Below are 10,641 nucleotides of genomic sequence, written 5' to 3' on the forward strand. Positions count from 1 at the left end.
AGGCAAGCTTGGCGATACGGATATGTAGATCTCCTACCATTGTAACCGACTCTGTGTAACCCTAGCCCTCTCCGGTGTCTATATAAACCGGATGGCTTTAGTACGTAGGACGAACAACAATCATACCATAGGCTAGCTTCTAGGGTTTAGCCTCCTTGATCTTGTGGTAGATCTACTCTTGTAACACACATCATCAATATTAATCAAGAAGGACGTAGGGTTTTACCTCCATCAAGAGGGCCCGAACCTGGGTAAAACATCGTGTCCCTTTGTCTCCTGTTACCATCCGCCTAGACGCACAGTTCGGGACCCCCTACCCGAGATCCGCCGGTTCTGACACCGACATTGGTCCTTTCATTGAGAGTTCCTCTGTGTCGTCGCTGATAGGCTCGATGGCTTCTTCGATCATCAACAACGACGTAGTCCAGGGTGAGACCTTCCTCCCTGGACAGTTCTTCGTATTCAGCGGCTTTGCACTGCGGGCCAATTCGCTTGGCCATCTGGAGCAGATCGAAAGCTACGCCCCTGGCCGTCAGGTCAGATTTGGAAGTTTGAACTTCACGGCTGACATCCGCGGGAACCTGATCCTCGATGGATTCGAGCCACAGCCGAGTGTGCCGCACTGTCACGACGAGCATGATTTAGCTCTACAGCCGGACAGTATCCTGGAGGCCGCACTCGAGTCCACTCCGATCTTCAATTCGGAGCCGACTGCGCAGATCGAGGACGGATGGCTAGACACCGCCTCGGGGGCTGCAACCTCTATGGCGATAGAGCCGAACACTGATCTTGTCCCTCATGAAGCCCGTTACTCCGAGGTGCCGGACTCCTCGCCGGACTCCGAGCCTCCCGCGCCCCCTCCAATCGAATCCGGTTGGGCGCCGATCATGGAGTTCACCGCTGCGGACATCTTTCAGCACTCACCTTTCGGCGACATCTTGAGTTCGCTAAAGTATCTCTCGTTATCAGGAGAGCCCTGGACGGACTGCAGTCAGGACGGTTGGGATGCGGACGATGAAGAAATTCAAAGCCCACCCACCACCCACTTAGTAGCCACTGTCGACGATCTAACAGACATGCTAGACTACGACTCCGAAGACATTGACGGTATGGACGACGATGTCGGAGACGACCAAGAACCAGCGCCTACCGGGCACTGGAAAGCCACCTCATCATATGACATATACATGGTGGATATCCCAAAGGATGGGAATGGCGAAGAAACAGCGGAGGAAGACCCCTCCAAGAAACAGCCCAAGCGCCAGCGTCAGCGGCGCCGCTCTAAATCCCGCCACAGCAAGAATGAAGATTCCGGCACCGGAGATAATAACACCCCAGACAGTGCCGAAGACAACCCACTCCAGCAAGATTCAGCACAGGAGGACGGAGACGCCATCCCCCATGAGAGAGCGACAGAAGAAGAGGTAGAGGATTATATGCCTCCCTCCGGAGATGAGGCAAGCCTCGACGACGACGAATTCGTCGTGCCTGAGGATCCCGTCGAACAAGAGCGTTTTAAACGCGGGCTTATGGCCGCAGCAAACAGCCTCAAGAAAAAGCAGCAACAGCTTAGAGCTGATCAAGATCTGCTAGCCGACAGATGGACTGAAGTCCTCGCGGCCGAAGAGCATGAGCTCGAACGCCCCTCCAAAAGCTACCCTAAACGCAAGTTGCTCCCCCGATTAGAGGAGGAGGCATATGAACCTGCATCACCAGCAGACAATACAGTTGACCGACCACCCCGTGGTCGTGACAGAGAGGCCTCTAGGCCCTTCACTAGAACCGTACCCCGGCATCGCTTGAAAAGCACAAGGCCACAGGGGAACGCTCCGGACTTGCGAGATATATTGGTGGATAAGGCAAGTCAATCAAGATCGATCTATGGATCGCGTGGGTGCCCCATGATACGTGACGACAACCGTCACGCTGAACACAGTAAGTCCGGGCGGGCCGAACAAAATAGACAAAGCTCTTTTGAGCTCCGTCGTGATATCGCCCAGTACAGAGGCGCCGCACACCCACTATGCTTCACAGATGAAGTAATGGATCATCAAATCCCCGAAGGGTTTAAACCCGTGAATATTGAATCTTACGATGGCACAATAGACCCCGCGGTTTGGATCGAAGACTATCTCCTTCACATCCACATGGCCCGCTGTGATGATCTTCACGCCATCAAATATCTCCCACTCAAGCTTAAAGGACCAGCCTGGCATTGGCTTAACAGCTTGCCAGCAGAGTCAATTGGGAGTTGGGAAGACCTGGAAGCCGCATTCCTCGATAACTTCCAAGGCACGTATGTGCGACCACCAGACGCTGACGACCTAAGCCATATAATTCAGCAGCCAGACGAATCGGCCAGACAATTCTGGACACGGTTCTTAACCAAGAAAAACCAAATCATCGACTGTCCGGATGCGGAGGTCCTCGCGGCCTTCAAAGATAACATCCGCGACGAGTGGCTTGCCCGGCACCTGGGACAGGAAAAACCGAAATCCATGGCAGCCCTCACATCACTCATGACCCGCTTCTGCGCGGGTGAGGACAGCTGGCTAGCACACAGCAACAACCTCAGCAAAAATTCTGGCAGTCCGGATATCAAGGACCGTAATGGCAGGTCGCGTCGCAACAAAAACAAACGCCGCATTAACGGCGAGAATAGTGAAGATACGACAGTCAATGCCGGATTCAGAGGCTCTAAACCCGGTCAGTGGAAAAAGCCATTCAAAAGAACTACTCCGGGTTCGTCCAATTTGGACCGAATACTCGACCGCTCGTGCCAGATACACGGTACCCCCGAAAAGCCAGCCAACCACACCAACAGGGACTATTGGGTATTCAAGCAGGCAAGCAAGTTAATTGCCGAAAACAATGACAAGGGGCTGCATAGAGATGACGAGGAAGAGACCCGACCGCCGAACAATAGAGGACAGAAGGGTTTCCCCCCACAGGTGCGGACGGTGAACATGATATATGCAACACACATACCCAAAAGGGAGCGGAAGCGTGAACTCAGGGATGTATACGCGATGGAGCCAGTTGCCCCGAAGTTCAATCCATGGTCCTCCTGCCCGATCACTTTTGACCGAAGGGACCACCCCACCAGCATCCGCCACGGCGGATTCACCGCATTGGTTTTAGACCCAATTGTCGATGGATTTCACCTCACCAGAGTCCTGATGGACGGCGGCAGCAGCCTGAATCTGCTTTATCAGGATACAGTGCGCAAAATGGGCATAGACCCCTCAAGGAGTAAACCTACCAAGACGACCTTTAAAGGCGTCATACCAGGTGTAGAAGCCAATTGTACAGCCTCAGTTACACTGGAAGTGGTCATCGGATCCCCGGATAACTTCCGAAGCGAGGAGTTAATCTTCGACATAGTTCCGTTCCGCAGCTGCTATCATGCTCTGCTCGGACGTACGCGTTTGCAAAGTTCAACGCGGTGCCGCACTACGCATACCTCAAGCTCAAGATGCCAGGCCCTCGAGGAGTCATCACGGTCAACGGAAACACTGAATGCTCTCTCCGAACGGAGGAACATACATCGGCTCTCGCGGCAGATGTACAGTGCAGCCTCTTAAGGCCATTCTCGAGTCCGGCCGTTAAGCGACCGGACACGGCTAAACGCGCCCGGAGTAACCTACAACAAGATCACCTGGCATGCTCCGAGCACGCGTAGCAGTGCGGCCCCAACCCCAGCCCCTGCAAAACGTCAAGACAGGTCCTTCGCGTACACCATTACGCTTTGGAGATACCATGGGCATGGGGAGAGGGGCACGACCATGATAGGCCCAGAATGCGGCTCAACCACACCAGGGGCTCTCAAGTGTGTCATTCTTTTTTTTCTTTTTCCTTTTTATTTTTACCCACAGGACTCCGTTCGTCAGAGGCCCTGTCCGGCAGCAGACCTGCCGAACTCACGATGCAACAGCCAGGGAAGGAGAAAGGCTACAACGAATATCCAAGTGGTCTCCATTACGAGCATTAAATCTGTTTTATACACCATTCCGTAGCCTACCCCTGGAGGGGGACATGTTTAATAGTCCCATCCCTTGCTTATCGCACCATTGTATCGTTCTGCATTCACAGCAGTTTTTCTTGAATAAGTAATGCAGCACCTTTTTGCTTCCAATTGCATTTCTTTCTTATACATATGTTCATTTATGACATGTTGCATCCGTACATTTTGGTACGGCTAAATACACCAGGGGCTTATGTTTCCCGCATCATGGTGTGATAAGTCCGAAAACTTTCACAAGTGCGGCACCCCGAACATATAGCATTATATGCATCGGCTCCGAATCATGTCTTGGGTCAATAGTTGGGTTTGCCCGGCTCCCATGTTTTGGTACCTTACGTTCCATTGTATCGCCTAAGGTAGCACTGGGAGAACCACTGCGATTGCGCCCCAGTTGAGCTGGGCGAGCGCCTCAGTGGAGAAAGCTAAAACTGACCGTCATGATGAGGCGAGAGCTGGTCGCTGTTCGAGAGGTTTTTTGTGAGTCCCTAAAGACTTATGCCGCTTAGAGCGAGGAGCCGGCTTTGTCCGGCCCAGGCGTGGATAGCGCCCCAAATTCGGCCATCCGAATACTAGGGGCTTCGCCGAAATTTAAAATTATAGAATTCTATGGCTAAGTGAGAGTGTTCACGCATTATAAGTCCAGTTGCCTTGTTCGTTGTGTTGGGCGCCTCCCAAGATGGACCCAAAAATGGGAACAAGAGTGCTCAAATTTATCCCAAACTCCCCAGCACTCGTGGCATGGGGGCTGAAGCCGACGACTTGCCATCTCTCAAATTTGATAAACAGCCACACAGAAGGTAATATTTTAAATTAACAAGCATTGCTTAGCGCATATGAACTAAGTTTTCAGCGCACAGGATAACAAAATGCAAGTCTACTCAAATATTACATCTTTGGAGCACTCACCCGCAATAATGCAGGCACCCTTCAGGACACTCTTATAATACATCTTGGGCGTGCGATGGTCCTTGCCCTGCGGTGGCGCGTCCGTCACAAGCTTCTGAGCATCCATCTTGCCCCAGTGCACCTTTGCGCGGGCAAGGGCCCGACGGGCACATTCAATACAAGCGGAGTGCTTGATGACTTCAACCCTTAGACACGCATCCACCAGCCGCCGCACCAGGCCGAAGTAGCTCCCAGGCATGGCCTCCTTAGGCCATAGCCGAACTATGAGGCCCTTCATGGCCTGTTCGGCCACCTTGTGGAGCTCGACCAACTGCTTCAGATGGTCGCTAAGGGGCACCGGATGTCCGGCCTCAGCATACTGAGACCAGAAGACCTTCTCCGTCGAGCTCCCCTCCTCGGCCCTGTAGAAAGCGACAGCATCGGACACGCTGCGGGGCAGATCTGCGAACGCTCCTGGAGAGCTCCGAATTCGGCTAAGTGATAGGTAATTCACACTCACATGCTTACTTTGCATGAAAAATGCCTTACCCGCCGCTATTTTCTTCAACACCTCGACTTCCTGGAGGGCCTTATAGGCTTCTGCCTTAGCGGCTTTGGCACTCTCAAGAGCCGTTGCAAGCTCGGACTCTCGAGTCTTCGAGTCACGCTCCAAACTCTCGTGTTTTTCCACGAGAGCCTGGAGCTCTTGCCGTACCTCCGCCACCCGCGCCTCCTGCCTCTCTCGCTCGGTCCATTCCGCGGCCGCATTACGTTCGGCCGCGGACACCGCCTCCTTCAGGGTCGCCACCTCGCTTGTGGCCCCTGCAATACCCACGTTATCCTTGTCATTCTTCTTGCAACCAAAATCCTTTTCTGTAAGGTACATTTTTAATAAGGTGTTACTCACCTTCATTGTCCTCGAGCTGCTTCTTGGCACGGCCGAGCTCGTTCTCGGACCGCTCGAGGCTTTGCTTCAAAGTATTGACCTCCGCAGTCAGTGCGGCAGAGGTCAGCAGCACAACCTGCAATCCCATATTGACATATTTTTTATGACTCCTGCGTATATCTTTTTAGATCCTCAGTCCGGCTTTTCTTTCCGAACACCGAGCCGAGCATCAGGGGCTACTGTCTATGCGGTACTATTTTACATATATCGAAATTCTTACCTCAAAGCCTGTTAGAAGGCTGCTGTAGGCTTCGGTCAGCCCGCTCTTGGCGAGCTGAACCTTCTGAATCACCGCACTCATAACAGTGCGGTGTTCCTCTTCGATGGAGGTGCCATTGAGCGCCTCCAGCAAGCTATCCGGCGCCTCCGGTTGGACGGAGGCTGCCGGCGTCACGGTCTTGCCCTTCTTACGAAGGGGCCGCCCACCGGACTCCGGAGCCACTATGGGTTCTAGGGCCGAGTCCGGTGCAAAGTCTGGGAGTTTGTTCTGTGACACCTCCGGGCCTCCTCCTCCTGGTAGGTCCCTTCCCGGGATCCCACCTCGGCATCGTCCGCATCACGGGGGGTGGAGGCGGTCGGAAGGGAATCCATATCCGACGCACCCAAGGACCCGCTCGACGAAGCGGGAAGATCATCCTTGGGCGGATTGCAGGGTTGTATGCGGCATTAGAAAGACACCATGTGGCGAAAAGAAAAATTATAAACTTATTCGGGAGTCCGGATACTTACGATCTCGCCAGGGGCTTGGCCCTTGGGGGCCAATCCTCGTCGTCGTCGCCGGCGTTGGCAGAGCAGTCTAGGGAAAGAGTCCTTCCCTTCTTGGACCCTTCGGCCTCCCTCGTTGGGGAGGCCTTCCTTTTCTTCCCTCCCTCCGCTGGGGGAGAGGCTTTCTTCTTCTCCTCCTCGCCTTTGCGGGAGGAGTATGCCTCGGAGTCATCATCCGATAACACCTGAAAACGGGATCTCTTCCGAGTGCCTGTGGCCTTCTTCTGGGCCTTCTTCTCCGGCACCACGTGGGGTGCCGGAGCCAACAGCCCGGTTAAGCGGGCGTCCGCTGGGTCCTCTGGTAGTGGGGCCGGATAGATAGTCTGTTCGGCCTTCTCCAGCCAGTCCTGTCAAAGGAGAGGCAGTTTAGATCCCGCATAGAGTCAAACTATGGAAAACAAGCATCCCGTAAAGGGCAAAATCACTTACCTCGTCAGCTGGACGCTGCGAGCTGAATCCGCGATCTTCGGTAGCGGATGCGGGGGCCTCGGCACCCTTAAACAGCACCCTCCAGACGTCTTCGTATGTAGTGTCGAAGAGCCCGCTCAAAGTCTAGTGCTGCGCCGGATCGAACTCCCACATATTGAAGCCCCGTCGTTGGCACGGGAGAATCCGGCGGATGAGCATGACCTGGACTACGTTGACAAGCTTGAGCTTCTTGTCCACTAGCTTTTGGATGCAGGCTTGGAGTCCGGTCAGCTCCTCCGAATCACCCCATGTTCGGCCGCTCTCTTTCCAGGAGGTGAGTCGTGTGGGGATGCCAGATCTGAATTCGGGGGCCGCTGCCCATTCAAGGTCACGCGGCTCGGTGATGTAGAACCACCCCGATTGCCAGCCCTTAATGGTTTCCACGAAAGTGCCCTCAAGCCAAGTAACGTGGGACATCCTGCCCACCATGGCGCCTCCGCACTCCGCTTGACTGCCCTTCACAACCTTCGGCTTGATACTGAAGGTCTTGAGCCACAAGCCGAAGTGGGGCTGGATGCAGAGGAAGGCCTCACACACGACGATGAACGCCGAGATGTTGAGGATGAAATTCGGGGCTAGATCAAGGAAATCCAGGCCGTAGTAGAACATGAGCCCCCGGACAAAGGGTTGGAGTGGGAAGCCCAGTCCGCGGAGGAAATGGGGAAGAAGTACTACCCTCTCATGGGGCCTGGGGGTGGGGATGAGCTCTCCCTTGTTGGGGAGCCCGTGCGTGATGTTGCTGGACAAATATACGGCGCTGCGCAGCTTCTGGATGTGCCCCTCCGTGACGGAGGAGGCCATCCACTTGGATCCCGCTCCGGACATAGTTGGAGAAGGTTGAGGTGAGATGTGCGGACTTGGGCGCTGGAGCTCGAGTTCGCGGAGATGGATAAGCCAAGGAGGAAGAAGGCGCGGGTAAAAGGGTTGGATCTTTATCCCCTTATATGGGCGGACAAAAACATGTGTCCCCATCGGCCTGATAAAACTCGCTTATCTCCCAAGCGCCGCAATCAATGGCGCGGTTGGGTTACCCACGTCCGTATTGACGGGAATCCCGGAATAAGGGGAACACGATCTCTGCTTCAACAAGATGTGCCAAGGAAACCGCTTCGCTAAACGCGCTGAGGTGGTACAATAAAAACAATTCAAGTAAAGGCTTGGTAGTGATGTGACATCACGCCACCAAATACGTCAGCAGATTGAACATTCTGTGAATATTCTTCTCTCTATGGTGGAACGTGGAATTTATTTTACAGAGCCGGACACTATGCTGGTGTTCACAATCTTCTATAAGTTATTCGAAGGAGGAACCCACCTTGCAATGCCGAAGACAATATGCGCGCCGGACTCGTCATCATTGAAGCCTGGTTCAGGGGCTACTGAGGGAGTCCTGGACTAGGGGGTGTCCGGATAGCCGAACTATCATCATCGGCCGGACTCCAAGACTATGAAGATACAAGATTGAAGACTTCGTCCCGTGTCTGGATGGGACTTTCCTTGGCGTGGAAGGCAAGCTTGGTGATACGGATATGTAGATCCCCTACCATTGTAACCGACTCTGTGTAACCCTAGCCCTCTTCGATGTCTATATAAACTAGATGGCTTTAGTCCGTAGGACGAACAACAATCATACCATAGGCTAGCTTCTAGGGTTTAGCCTCCTTGATCTCGTGGTAGATCTACTCTTGTAACACACATCATCAATATTAATCAAGCAGGACGTAGGGTTTTACCTCCATCAAGAGGGCCCGAACCTGGGTAAAACATCGTGTCCCTTGTCTCCTGTTACCATCCGCCTAGACGCACAGTTCGGGACCCCCTACCCGAGATCCACCGGTTTTAACACCAACAATGGGCTTTTGGAATCACTTGGTGCTTACCAACCATGCCTCATGGGCAAGATGACTAAAACTCCGTTCTCCGGAACAATGGAACGAGCTACTGACTTGTTGGAAATGATACATACTGATGTATGCGGTCCAATGAGTGGTGAGGCTCGTGACGGGTATCGCTATTTTCTTACCTTCACAGATGATTTGAGCAGATATGGGTATATCTACTTAATGAAGCATAAGTCCAAAACATTTGAGAAGTTCAAAGAATTTCAGAGTGAAGTGGAAAATCATTGTAACAAAAAAATAAAGTTTCTATGATCTGATCGTGGAGGCGAATATTTGATTTACGAGTTTGGTCTTCATTTGAAACAATGTGGAGTAGTTTCACAACTTACGCCACCAGGAACCCCACATCGTAATGGTGTGTCCGAATGTTGTAATCGTACTTTATTGGATATGGTGCGATCTATGATGTCTCGAACTGATTTACCGCTATCATTTTGGAGATATGCTTTAGAGACAACTGCATTCACTTTAAATAGGGCACCATCAAAATCCTTTGAGCCGACGCCTTATGAACTGTGGTTTGGCAAGAAACCAAAGTTGTCATTTCTCAAAGCTTGGGGCTTCGATGCTTATGTGAAAAAGCTTCAACCTAATAAGCTCGAACCTAAATTGGAGAAGTGCATCTTCATAGGATACCCAAAGGAAACTGTTGGGTACACCTTCTATCACAGATCTGGAGACAAGATATTTGTTGCTAAAAATGGATCCTTTCTAGAGAAGGAGTTTCTCTCGAAAGAAGTGAGTGGGAGGAAAGTAGAACTTGATGAGGTAGTTGTACCTGCTCCCGAATTGGAGAGTAGTTCATCACAGAGATCAGTTCCAGTGACTCCTACACCAATTAGTGAGGAAGCTAATGATGATGATCATGAAACTTCAGATCAAGTTACTACAGAACCTCGTATGGTAATCCTATTCTGGAAGTCATGTTACTAGACCATGATGAACCTACGAACTACGAGGAAGCGATGATGAGCCCAGATTCCACGAAATGGCTTGAGGGCATGAAATATGAGATGTGATCCATGTATGAGAACAAAGTGTGGACTTTGATGGATTTGCCCGATGATCGGCAAGCCATAGAAAATAAATGGATCTTCAAGAAGAAGACTAACGCTGACGGTAATGTTACTGTCTACAAAGCTCGACTTGTTGCGAAAGGTTTTCGACAAGTTCAAGGAGTTGACTACGATGAGACTTTCTCACACGTAGCGATGCTTAAGTCTGTCTGAATCCTATTACCAATTGCCGCGTTTTATGATTATGAAATATGGTAGATGGATGTCAAAACTGCATTCCTGAATGGATTTCTGGAAGAAGAGTTGTATATGATGCAACCAGAATGTTTTGTCGATCTAAAGGGTGCTAACAAAGTGTGCAAGCTCCAGCGATCCATTTTTGGACTGGTGCAAGCCTCTCAGAGTTGGAATAATCACTTTGATAGTGTGATCAAAGCATATGGTTTTATACAGACTTTTGGAGAAGCCTGTATTTACATGAAAGTGAGTGGGAGCTTTGTAACATTTCTAATATTATATGTGGATGACATATTGTTGATTGGAAACGATATAGAATTTCTGGATAGTATAAAGGGATACTTGAATAAGAGTTTTTCAATGAAAGACCTCGGTGAAGATCCTTACAATTAGGCATCA

This window comes from Triticum dicoccoides, chromosome 1B, assembly GCF_002162155.2.
Source record: "Triticum dicoccoides isolate Atlit2015 ecotype Zavitan chromosome 1B, WEW_v2.0, whole genome shotgun sequence".
Lineage (NCBI taxonomy): Eukaryota > Viridiplantae > Streptophyta > Magnoliopsida > Poales > Poaceae > Triticum > Triticum dicoccoides.